Source organism: Ranitomeya variabilis, chromosome 2 (assembly GCF_051348905.1).
Source record: "Ranitomeya variabilis isolate aRanVar5 chromosome 2, aRanVar5.hap1, whole genome shotgun sequence".
In the NCBI taxonomy this organism is placed as follows: Eukaryota; Metazoa; Chordata; class Amphibia; order Anura; family Dendrobatidae; genus Ranitomeya; species Ranitomeya variabilis.
In genome coordinates this window covers 576,790,630-576,804,232 of record NC_135233.1, presented here as the reverse complement: position 1 = coordinate 576,804,232, position 13,603 = coordinate 576,790,630, and the positions used below count along the sequence as shown (strand labels likewise).

General features: G+C 42.9%; 1 protein-coding gene across 2 annotated transcripts in view; it reads left to right on the top strand.

Annotated features, from left to right (window-relative positions):
• Window positions 1-13,603, top strand: part of GNAO1 (G protein subunit alpha o1) — a 242,657-nt gene that overhangs the window by 62,707 nt on the left and 166,347 nt on the right. The gene's annotated exons all lie outside the window — the stretch shown is intronic.

Sequence of the window (13,603 nt, the reverse complement as noted above, 5' to 3'; positions counted from 1 at the left end):
GCACAGCAGGTTCCTGGCTAAAAAAAAAAAAGGCGATTGGCTTCTGTCCTTCTGGCTGGTGCGGGCTTAACAGATCGCAAACGAATTATCCAGAATTTATTTTGGCTGAGGTATTAAGAGGACAGCAGGGGGAACTCATGTTTGAACATGTCACCGAGGCATTCCAAGGAATGTCCGCCTCACTTCTGTCAAGCATCCAGGTCACACACGAAGCAGTTGTCCAGGAGCGCGGAGGTTGTTGAGCTCGGAGATTTGTCAGGTTATATACAATGGAGGAAAAATCTAATATCGTTAACGACTAAGCAAGGTAATGGAACACCTGGAATAATGGCTGCTTGGTATAAAACCTGCAATATTTTTACCCATAAAGGATCTCCACCAAAATCCAAAGCCATACATTTTAGATGGGTATTTCTCGCGACCTGATTCCAGCGACGTGTCACTTACTTGGCTACTTGCTGTCGTTTTGATAAAATCCCTGTTTTATCAGCAGGAAATTATCACTTGGGGAATAGTAAACCTGCTGCCTTGTAGTCTTCCATATTCATAAGCTCTGTATAATCCCACCCCCCACCACTGATTGGCAGCTTTCTGTCTATGCACAGTGCACACAGAAAGCAGCCAATCAGTAGTGCGGGAAGGGTTATACACAGCTCAGTATTTTGTGCACTGCTTGATCTGCAGTAGATAAAACCATGATTTTATCAGAACTGCAGCAAGCTCTGTCTCTACATCATGATGGTCTCAAACACCTGGTGACAGATTCCCTTTAACTTCTGCAGTCATAGGCGAGTTTGGACTCCCAGTCGATAAAAAAGTTTTAATAATAAAGCGGCCTATGATGTAACATATCCATACTCGAAACAGTGCTCAGCACCATAATAAAACTGCTGCGTTACATCCATAAGTGACATATTGATTTAGGAATATTATCTGATGGGATAGCAGCATTATTTTCCTGATTGCTGCACAAGATGGCAACATCTGCTTTCTGGGTACCTTGTGGCACATCCACATCCGTCCCTTAATAACCCATTGGAGATTGCAGCCTCCACTCCAGTGGGAATTACAGAGTACATCCTTTTTTTTCCCTTTTTTGGCCCGGTGTGTATAGCAGCACCTGCTCCCCGTTGGTTGTACATCTGTTCTTTGGCAAACCACCGCTAAAGCAACATCTACGCCTCAGCTCTCTAATGAGCCAATGGTGGATTTGAATGGTGTCCTTCCATATTTTATGCTTCCATGGTGGCATAGCAGAGCTTTGGTGCATCCATTGGAAAAATAATGTATGGCCTGATTTTGAGGAGCTATCAGGTGCAAATGGCGCACAAAGGAATTTATAGCAAATTTTTGATGGCCCCCATTTCACAAGCCTCATCATTTCTGATTGTTAGATTTTCTGCAGTTCACAACCACTTTGTATATGACTGTGACATATGCTAGATTGTATGTTGGATGTCTAGGAGTGTGTGAGATCCACACCATTAAATAAGTGATCAAGACTCAAGTATCTACGTGATCCCAGATTGACCATTCCACTAGGAATCAGTGGTGATCAGCACGTGGAAACACAAGTCTTTAGGGTGGCAATTGTCTCACTTCTGGGTGGCACGCAGGACAGGAGCAGCCTGATGACCCATCATCGAGGTCTACTGCTCACAGCTTTGAGGTCTGCCGGTAAACCACAGTCTCCTGTTTGATCCTCCTCAGCGCTGTTTTCAAAATAGCCGGCGCCTGCGCTCTTTTCCCCTGCCTGGTGCAGGCGCACCTAGCTGACAGCGCCTGCGCGGCCGACCTGCCTGTGAATCCCAGCCCCGCAATGTGAATAAATCATAAGTCACTGCGGGGCTGGGAATCACAAGCAGGGCGGCCACGCAGGTGCTGTCAGCTAGAATGCATATGAGGACGGGCAGCGCCCGTATTACGTCATAAGTGTTTTCCTGCAGTATCAGATTGCTGGAGATGTGGAGTGGAGGACGATGACACACATTTGGTGGAGGTGTCCTATAATAAGAGGTTTCTGGACTTGGGTAATTAAAACTATTAGTTTCTCTGTGCCTGACTCTCCTAATCTCTTTGCTCTTTATGATCCCAACTAGTTTCACCAGATACAAATGATCTTTAATTAGCTACCTTATACAGGCTGCTAAGAATATCATTCCTCATCACTGGAACCACCTACCCTGGACAAGTGGTTCTGTGAAATAGGCCTTCTACATAGGGTGGAACATGTGATTGCCCGATCCCCCACTGACGGTGAGACATGGAGGGACTGGATTGAATTCCAGGAATTCGGTGTCCTCCGCCTTTCGTCGGAGTGATGTGATGCAGCCTTTTCTCCGGTGCGTTTCTTCTCTTTACTGCTCCGCGCCTGGCTGCACTGTGTATGGTTTCCATTGGGTTGTGTAGTCTCATAATTGGAATATTGATGGCCTAATATGTTCCCTTCCTTCCTTTTTCTTCCTATAGCTTGATGTTTTACTGGAATTTATGCTCATATTTTATGATATAGTGATACTGATATACGGTAATCCTGTTTAATTCTTCTTTTTTGTATTTTTATAATTGAATTGTATTCAACAAAAATTTAATTTTTAGTGACCAGTGTGAAAATGGCAATTTTTTAAAGAGAACCCAAACATTACGTTTATCACAAAGCTGATTTATACCAAAGCTCATTTCTGATGACCGATTTCTTGGTTGGAAGGGTGTCCTGAAATAAATGGTTGTGAGTTTTGGCTGTGTAAGGTCAAAATCCAAACTTTATTAATTAATGAAATAGAACATTTAAAGGGAATCTGTCAGTAGAATTAACTTTCCTAATGCATCACATGTTGGTTACAGGAAGTTGAATAAAATGACTTCTTTTGATATCTGTGATCCGATGTTTATTTTATTCCAGAGAAATCCATGTTGTTGTTGTTTTTTTAAATATGTAAATGTGCTGTTAAGATCTATGGGTTGGACATAGATCTCCCTGAAAATCCGCCTTGATAGATTATTGTAAATGAAAGTTACAGTTACCAGTGTGAGACTTGTAGACATTTAGAGCAGGCTGTTGGTCATTACATGTCTCACTTTGGTAATGTCCCTTTCATTTACAATATGCTCTGGAGGCATTTTCTCCTGGAGATCTATGTCCGGCCCATAGATCTTAACAGCTCATATACATATTAAGAAAAACATGGAATAAGACATCAGATCGCAGATATTAAAATGTGATTTTATTCAGCTTCCTATGACCTACATGCCCGTATAGGTGGCTTAGGATGGTTGCTTTTCCTGACCGTTTCATTATACTAGAAAGGTGCTGTTCCCCTTTACCAAAAAGGTCATTTTTATTCTGAGTTACAGGAGGATGTAATCAAGTAGAGTAAATCATTGGCAGCCTGGGCAAGTCTAAGTATGTCTTCCGACAACATATATGCTGCTGATAATAAAAAATAAGCCTACAACTGTCCACTTTTACCCTGTACTTTTTATTTTTTTTGCGTTGTCATGTTTGAGATCAGTTGTTTGCCGTGCCAGTCCTGTCCTCCACAGTGAACCTGTGCAGTCGTACCACTTAGGCATGTGCATTATTGTTTTATGAGACACCTGCCTGATTGTACCTGGGGAGCATCCATGCAGATCCCAACCTCCCCCTTGGTATCATGGGATGTGTCATTAGGGACTCCTCTTCCCAGGAGAGGCTCAGAAGGTGCCTGAGTCCAAGGTACACAAGGTCTTGAGGGACTTTTAAGATGACATCAACAACACATGCCTCGTCTTGCCGCTACTGTACAAGGAACTTGCAGAGGTGGTCGGACCCTTTCTGCTTCTTTCTGTGTGTACCGGGTATGGAGCACTTCATGGTTATTCAAGTGTAAAATATCCATATTAATAAGAAGGACCATTGAGATGTTTAGGGAATGACTTAAAGGGGTTGTCTGGCCTTGAGGTTCAAGTGTATTATTATTTATGATGCATCCGTAGCAGTTTACATACATTATCATCACTGTCCCCATTGGGGCTCACAATCTACATTCCCTATCAGTATGTCTTAAGAGTTTGGGAGGAAACCAGAGAACCCAGCAGAAACCCACCCAAACACTCCCCGTGTTTTGCCCAAACATACAAACTTCTTTCAGATGTTGTCTTTGGTGGGATTGGAATTCAGAACCTCAGTGCAGCAAAGCAACACTGCTAACCACTGAGCCAACGTGCTGCTACGATGTCTGCAGACTTGTGAATCCTCAGTGCGTGCTGTCAGGATTCTCTGGTGCCAGGAGTGGGTGGGCGTGTGACCGCAAGTATGTGGTCATGTGCCGACTAGACGTTTGCAGCCTTGCTCAATGCAAGTCAGGTGACTGAACCCAGACAAGTCTAGTCGGAATGTGGCCGGAAGTATGCCAATCACATGACTGCCCATTGTCAGCATCGGAGAATCCTGACAGCGCGCGCTGTGAGGATTCATAAGTCTGCGGTCACATAAAGCGACTGCAGATTTGATCTCCAAGCATTGACAACCCCTTTAAAGTTCTGGTGGATGGACATAACCAGGACCAAATTGTATTTTTTATTCACATGCTCTACGCTGAAGATCTTTCTTTTGGTTGTAGAAAATTAGCCAATTCCTAGATCCTTGGTCAGTGCTGTCATGTTTTAAAGGTGTTGTCCCATTAAAACAAAACATGGATAGGTGTTAAATGTGTTATTTTGGGAGAGGGTCTGACTCCTGGGATCTCCAAGACTCCTGTGTGGAAAATAATCCTAAGAATCATTTGCGATCACTACTCCATTCACGGTCTATAGGATCTAACGCTTCATTCACACAAGGGACCCTCAGCGATCATTCATGTTTCTTGTGGATGGGTAATAAATGTTTATAGGAAAATAACGTCATAGGTAACCTGTCACCACAACATGACCTATTGTTTAAAGCAGATTGTTGTTACATCTATTATTTTGTCTTGTTTTTGTTTGCAGCGCTGTACAGTTGTGTGAAAAAGTGTTTGCCCCCTTCCTGATTTCCCATTGTTTTGCATGTTTGTCACAAAATATTAGACAAAGATAACACAAATATCACAAAATACAATTTATAAATGAAGGTCTTTATTATTAAGGGAAAAAGAAATTCAAACCTACAGGGCGTTGTGTGAAAAAGTGATTGTCCCTAAACCTAATAACTGGTTGGGCCACCCTTAATGGTAACAACTGCAATCAAACGTTTGCAATAACTGGCAATGAGTCTTTTACAACACTCTGCAGGAATTTTGGCCACTCATCTTTTCAGAAATGTTATTCAGTCAGATTGTAGGATTTCCGAGCATGAATCGCCTTTTTTAGGTCCTGCCACAGGATCTCAATTGGATTAAGGTCAGGACTTTGACTAGGCCACTCCAAAGTCTTAATTTTGTTTTTCTTAAGCCATTTAGAGGTAGACTTGGGTTATGCAGCAGGACAATGATCTAAAACACACCAAGTGTGCTTGAGGTCACGAACAGATGGCCAGACATGTCCTTCAAGATTTTTTTTTTTGGTAGGCAGCAGAATTCATGGTTCCATTTACCACAGCAAGTCTTCGATGTCCTGAATCAGCAAAACAGCCCCAGGCCATCACACTACCACCACCATGTTTTACTGTTGGTATGATGCTCCTTTTCCAAAATGCGGTGTAATTTCTACGCCTGATGTAATAAGACCTGCTCCTTCCAAAAACTTAAACTTTGTCTCATCAGTCCACAGAGAATTCTCCCAAAAGTCTTGGGGATCATCAAGATGTTTTCTGGCAAAATTGAGACAAGTCTTTATGTTATTATTGCTCAGCAGTGGTTATGTCTTGGAACTCTGCCATGCAGGCCATTTTTGCCCAGTCTATTTCTTATGGTGGAGTCATGAACACTGACCTTAAAGGGAATCTGTCATTCCCCCGGGATGTATCTGACATATTATGGGCATACAGGTAATAGAAATGTTACACTCGTCCTACCTGTATGCCTCATATTAATGGTCTTGATGCAGAGAAATGTTATATTCTTTCTTTGTTAATGATGTCTTCCAGGCTCCGGGGCTTGCAGTGCCTAAAAGAAATCCATGCCTCCTCTTCTCATTATAATACTTACCTCCTCCCATCAGCGACCCCGGAATTCTGTGCATGCGCCCTGCACTCCCTCAGGAATACATCCCTCATTCTCCCTTGTATGGGCGCTGCATTCAGGGATCTTCTGCGCAGGTGTTGGCGACCTCTGCTCCAGTGACCTCTGGTGTGTGCGCAGATAAAGTGTTCTCTCCATTTCCTCATTGCATAGTCATACCTAGGAACCATATGTTCGAAAAAAAACGAGCAGAAGAAACGCTCTTCAATCTACGTCTGTGAGTAGCTTATAACACAGGATCCATCAATCACAACAGGCGATGTCACATCTCTCCTTCCTTTTGCAATAACCCTTTTACACGCTCATTAGATGCTTAAATACAATAGATAGGCTCAGGGTTTCATTGCTGTCAATGTACATGTGATGTTTCCTGAAACAGCAGGAAGTTGGTCTAAAAAAAATCCCCAGTGATCATTATGAAAATTGTAAGATATAATTTTTTTTTCTTTTTAATGCAGATTGTAATACGTGAAAAATGTATTGCCAAAAATATTCGACAAATTAAATTTAAAATAAATATAAAAATACAGAAAAAACACTACCATGCCCCTGAGCTTAAACGTTGCACACGGAAGCATACGAGGCTCCTGTAATTTATCCAGTCCTGGACAAAATGACATAGTCCTTGGTGGGTTTTTACTTTATATTTACACACAATTATGGCCAGTGGGGCTCCAAGGAGCCGGACCCCCAGCGATCCTTCTTTTATCATCTTTTTTTTTATAGATGATAAATGTTTACGACATGATGACTTCTTGGTCCACTTTGACCTCCTGTATCAATGAGTTTTTTTTACTTTCTAAGTAGTGAAAGAAACAAACACCTATTGTGAATGGTGGATCCCGTGTTATCTACTTTATATAGAGGTGTTATCAGTCATTAAACAGGAGGAGGAGGTGAGCTGTGACAACACCTTCTGTGCGTGATGGATCCTGTGTTATCTACTGTATATAGTGGTGTTACCTGTCATTGTATGGGAGGAGGAGGTGAGCTGTGACATAACCTAATGTGACTGGTGGATCATATGTTTTCTATTGTATATATTGGTGTTACCTGTCATTGTACAGGAGGAGGTGAGCTGTGACATCACCTTCTGTGAGTGGTGGATCCTATGTTTTCTACTGTATATAGTGGTATCAGTCATTGTACAGGATGAGGAGGTGAGCTGTGACATCACCTATTGTGAATGGTGTATCCCATGTTATCTACTGTATATAGAGGTGTTATCAGTCATTGTACAGGAGGAGGAGGTGAGCTGTGACATCACCTTCTTTGAGTGGTGGATCCTGTGTTTTCTACTGTATATAGTGGTGTTACCTGTCATTGTACAGGAGGAGGTGAGCTGTGACATCACCTTCTGTGAATGGTGGATCCTGTATTTTCTACTGTATATAGTGGTGTTACCTGTCATTGTACGGGAGGAGGAGGTGAGCTGTGACATAACCTATTGTGACTGGTGGATCCTATGTTTTCTACTGTATATATTGGTGTTACCTGTCATTGTACAGGAGGAGGTGAGCTGTGACATCACCTTCTGTGAGTGGTGGATCCTATGTTTTCTACTGTATATAGTGGTGTTATCAGTCATTGTACAGGATTAGGAGGTGAGCTGTGACATCACCTATTGTGAATGGTGTATCCCATGTTATCTACTGTATATAGAGGTGTTATCAGTCATTGTACAGGAGGAGGTGAGCTGTGACATCACCTTCTTTGAGTGGTGGATCCTATGTTTTCTACTGTATATAGTGGTGTTACCTGTCATTGTACAGGAGGAGGAGGTGAGCTGTGACATCTATTGTGAATGGTGGATCCTGTGTTATCTACTGTATATAGAGGTGTTATCAGTCATTGTACAGGAGGAGGTGAGCTGTGACATCACCTGTGAGTGGTGGATCCTATGTTTTCTACTGTATATAGTGGTGTTACCTGTCATTGTACAGGAGGAGGTGAGCTGTGACATCACCTTCTGTGAGTGATGGATCCTATGTTTTCTACTGTATATAGTGGTGTTATCAGTCATTGTACAGGAGGAGGAGGAGGTGAGCTGTGACATCACCGTGAATGGTGGATCCTGTTATCTACTGTATATAGAGGTGTTATCAGTCATTGTACAGGAGGAGGAGGTGAGCTGTGACATCACCTTCTGTGAATGGTGGATCCTGTGTTATCTACCGTAAAGTGGTGTTACCTGTCATTGTACAGGAGGAGGTGAGCTGTGACATCACCTTCTGTGAGTGGTGTATCCTATGTTTTCTACTGTATATAGTGGTGTTACCTGTCATTGTACAGGTGAGCTGTGACATCACCTTCTGTGAGTGGCGGATCCTATGTTTTCTACTGTATATAGTGGTGTTACCTGTCATTGTACAGGAGGAGGTGAGCTGTGACATCACCTATAGTGAATGGTGGATCCTGTGTTATCTACTGTATATAGAGGTGTTACCTGTCATTGTACAGGAGGAGGAGGTGAGCTGTGACATCACCTTCTGTGAGTGGTGGATCCTGTGTTTTCTACTGTATATAGTGGTGTTACCTGTCATTGTACAGGAGGAGGTGAGCTGTGACATCACCTTCTGTGAATGGTGGATCCTGTCATCTACTGTATATAGAGGTGTTACCTGTCATTGTACAGGAGGAGGAGGTGAGCTGTGACATCACCTGTGAGTGGTGGATCTTATGTTTTCTACATGTAGAGGGGTTATCTATCATTGTACAGGATGAGGTGAGCTGTGACATCACCTTCTGTGCGTGATGGATCCTGTATTTTCTACTGTATATAGTGGTGTTACCTGTCATTGTACGGGAAGAGGAGGTGAGCTGTGACATAACCTATTGTGACTGGTGGATCCTATGTTTTCTACTGTATATATATTAGTGTTACCTGTCATTGTACAGGAGGGAGGTGAGCTGTGACATCACCTTCTGTGAGTGGTGGATCCTATGTTTTCTACTGTATATAGTGGTGTTATCAGTCATTGTACAGGATGAGGAGGTGAGCTGTGACATCACCTATTGTGAATGGTGGATCCCGTGTTATCTACTGTATATAGAGGTGTTATCAGTCATTGTACAGGAGGAGGAGGTGAGCTGTGACATCACCTTCTTTGAGTGGTGGATCCTGTGTTTTCTACTGTATATAGTGGTGTTACCTGTCATTGTACAGGAGGAGGTGAGCTGTGACATCACCTTCTGTGAATGGTGGATCCTGTCATCTACTGTATATAGAGGTGTTACCTGTCATTGTACAGGCGGAGGAGGTGAGCTGTGACATCACCTGTGAGTGGTGGATCCTATGTTTTCTACATGTAGAGGGGTTATCTGTCATTGTACAGGATGAGGTGAGCTGTGACATCACCTTCTGTGCGTGATGGATCCTGTATTTTCTACTGTATATAGTGGTGTTACCTGTCATTGTACGGGAGGAGGAGGTGAGCGTGACATAACCTATTGTGACTGGTGGATCCTATGTTTTCTACTGTATATATTGGTGTTACCTGTCATTGTACAGGAGGAGGTGAGCTGTGACATCACCTTCTGTGAGTGGTGGATCCTATGTTTTCTACTGTATATAGTGGTGTTATCAGTCATTGTACAGGATGAGGAGGTGAGCTGTGACATCACCTATTGTGACTGGTGGATCCTATGTTATCTACTGTATATAGAGGTGTTATCAGTCATTGTACAGGAGGAGGTGAGCTGTGACATCACCTTCTTTGAGTGGTGGATCCTATGTTTTCTACTGTATATAGTGGTGTTACCTGTCATTGTACAGGAGGAGGAGGTGAGCTGTGACATCTATTGTGAATGGTGGATCCTGTGTTATCTACTGTATATAGAGGTGTTATCAGTCATTATACAGGAGGAGGAGGTGAGCTGTGACATCACCTGTGAGTGGTGGATCCTATGTTTTCTACTGTATATAGTGGTGTTACCTGTCATTGTACAGGAGGAGGTGAGCTGTGACATCACTTTCTGTGAGTGGTGGATCCTGTGTTTTCTACTGTATATAGTGGTGTTACCTGTCATTGTACAGGAGGAGGAGGTGAACTGTGACATCACCTATTGTGAATGGTGGATCCTGTGTTATCTACTGTATATAGAGGTGTTATCAGTCATTGTACAGGAGGAGGAGGAGGTGAGCTGTGACATCACCTATTGTGAATGGTGGATCCTGTTATCTACTGTATATAGAGGTGTTATCAGTCATTGTACAGGAGGAGGAGGAGGTGAGCTGTGACATCACCTATTGTGAATGGTGGATCCTGTGTTATCTACTGTATATAGAGGTGTTATCAGTCATTGTACAGGAGGAGAAGGTGAGCTGTGACATCACCTTCTGTGAATGGTGGATCCTGTGTTATTTACTGTATATAGTGGTGTTACCTGTCATTGTACAGGAGGAGGTGAGCTGTGACATCACCTTCTGTGAGTGGTGGATCTTATGTTTTCGACCGTATATAGTGGTGTTACCTGTTATTCCATCCTGTCTGTGACAATAATGACTCTTGAGTAGTTTTCTGTACAGAACAGTAAATGTGCGTCTGGTATAAGTCCAGTGATAAAGCTTCATGACGCAATTATGGCTACAGAGCGGAATAAAACTTTTTTTTGTATTATTTTGCCTTTCTGTTAGAGATATTAACAATCCAAGTATTTGGCACCTAAAGTGTTAACGGTCATGGGGGAAAAAAAGATGGTGCATGTTGGATTTCAATGTGCCTCAATATTTTGAAGCTACCATCAGAAAATTTCCTATTATTTTAATATTTTTTTTTGGGTGTGTAAAATGTAGCTTTGTTACTATTTTGGTATTTTTCCCCATATCACAATCTAGATTAAAAATAAAAAAATAGAATTCCTACATTTTTCTCATTGGCTACTTTGACATCTTTAGAAACGGCACACGATCATTCGTGGCAATGAACTAGACTCTGACCTTCTCGTTTGTATTGAAGCATCTATTGAGTGTGTGCAAAGATTGCAGGGAAGGGAAGCTGGGCCATCGCCTATTGTGATTGGTGGATTCTGTGTTATCAGCAGTGTATAGAGGTGTCACCTGTCATTGTAAACCTGCCTCTGATGATAACGAGACTGCTGAAAACTCAACAGCAATATAGCATGCAAAGTAGTATTCTAGAAATTGCAATATAGTGGTAGTGAGTCTAATTAGCTCTGTGTATCTGAGACAACGAGCATATGGAATATTTCAGTTGGGTTTTGCGTAATTTACCTTTGGGATTTTTCATAAAAGCAGAAGGACTATGGCGGAGTATCAGCATGAGGTTCTGCCCGTTGCGTTTCTTGGTCTTATTCTAGATGACGTTTGTTGACGTTGCATTCAGATTAATAGTGCTCCCCTGCTCCCTGGCGTATTGCCACAAAATGCTTCTGTTAACCCTCTGTAGGCTGCAGGCGTGTCATTGATAATCACATGCCATAAACTGCCCGAAACCGAAAAGCTCCCATATAATGGCTGCCTGGAAGCTTTGCGGTCTGCTCCGCTCGCTTAATGTCTCTTAGTATTACCGGGAAACTCTGAAACCAGCCTCCCAGCGCTGACAAAATCTGTTCCTCTTTATGGATTTTTTTCATTTTTTTATGGGAGGAATGCATTAAACACTTTTACTACCTCGCAGAATCAAAACAGTGAGCTGTCCGCATGAGAGGTTTTTATATCTGGAAGTCTGCGAGTGCTCTGGCTGACGTGTCCTGTGTGACGCTGTGTATCCACACTGGCTCCGCATTATATAACGCTCTCCGTGCCGAGACTCTCCTCCTGTGTAACCTCAAACACTTGACAGTAGCATTTAACAATCACATCCAGTTTTCAACATTTCCGGAAAAAAAAAATCTTAAAATTACATATATCCACACTGCTGCCTCCTTTTATTTCAAGTGGTTCTTGTATACAGGGGTATTGTGTGAAATAGGCGGCGCTTCAGAGAAAAACATTGTTTATAGCCGCTGGCGGCTGAGCTGTGCTGGAGACTAGTCAGACAGGCGGGTCTTTGTTGGCTCCTCCCCAACCGCTACCCTGGGTTGACGGGATCTTCTATACACACATGTAGGCAGAGATCTGTCACTCCAAGGCAGCAGACGGGGAGAAGGCAACAAAGATCCGACTGTTCGACTTAACATTTCCCATTGTTGGATTTTCCAAAGCAACAAAAGTGTTTATGGTGTTCATGAGTAATCCAAATTGGTAAAACTATTTCCACTGCCCCTTCATTGCTTACACAGGCACAGAACCGTACACAGGCACAGAACCGTACACAGGCACAGAACCGTACACAGGCACAGAACCGTGCACCGGCACAGAACCGTGCACCGGCACAGAACCGTACACCGGCACAGAACCGTGCACCGGCACAGAACCGTGCACCGGCACAGAACCGTACACAGGCACAGAACCGTACACCGGCACAGAACCGTACACCGGCACAGAACCGTACACCGGCACAGAACCGTACACCGGCACAGAACCGTACACCGGCACAGAACCGTACACATGAGTTTGGCTCTGTCCTGAGCTTCAGTTTCTATTGAATATATTAATGGGGTAATGAGAATCTTATAGGACGTGAGTTCAATATATAATTAACCATTGATATGTTGGTGTCCCCAATACCACACTGTCTAGTGCGAGTTTTAACCTTTTCCTTGTTTGGTTCAATAAAGTATAATTTTTTTAGGTCTTTATTTAGGGTTACTTGCCTTAGGCAATTTATTTAGCGTTTTTTCCCTACGCTTGCTTAGGACAGCATTTTTTGTATGTGCACATATCCTTACAGTGGGCACAGTGCACGCAGTCGGGATTATTCGGTATTGCTGCTGAGACCAGGTAGTCACATAGCTGCATATTCTGGCTGGGCGTGCTTGTAAGTGTGCAGCTGGAAGTTCCCAAATCGCATAAATGCAGATATTTGACCACTTGGTCTTGGCAGCAATATTGGAGAATCCTGACAGCATGCTGTGTGCACACTACAAGGATTCAGAAGTCTGCAGTCACATAACGTGAGTGCAGACTTTTAGCAGAAGACTGGACAACTCCCTTTAATAATAGGGCTATATTGTAGTAAACTGATAACATTATTACCTGTTGTTTTCTCATGGCCCAGACTGGAGTCGTCGTTCCCTGTGCTTTTTCTCCATGTGATGGTTGCACTCCCCAATATTTAGGAGCTGTACACACCTGAGCCTCTTACACTGCTCCCTTTAGCTTATCATATTACAAAAAGTACGTAATGTTTGTACGGTCTTCCAAGATGATGTAAAAAAAAATTGCAAAAACCGTAATTCCATATAATTTTAGGCACTAATTTTCTTCTGTAAGCTATGGGAGGAATCCAAATATAGAGCCCTTTAGCCCTGGGAACGTTGCATTTCCCACAGATGTGCTGCTTTTCCTCCAGTGTGTAGGAGACGACTGTTTACAGCAAATAGAATGCTTGTACATTGTGCTT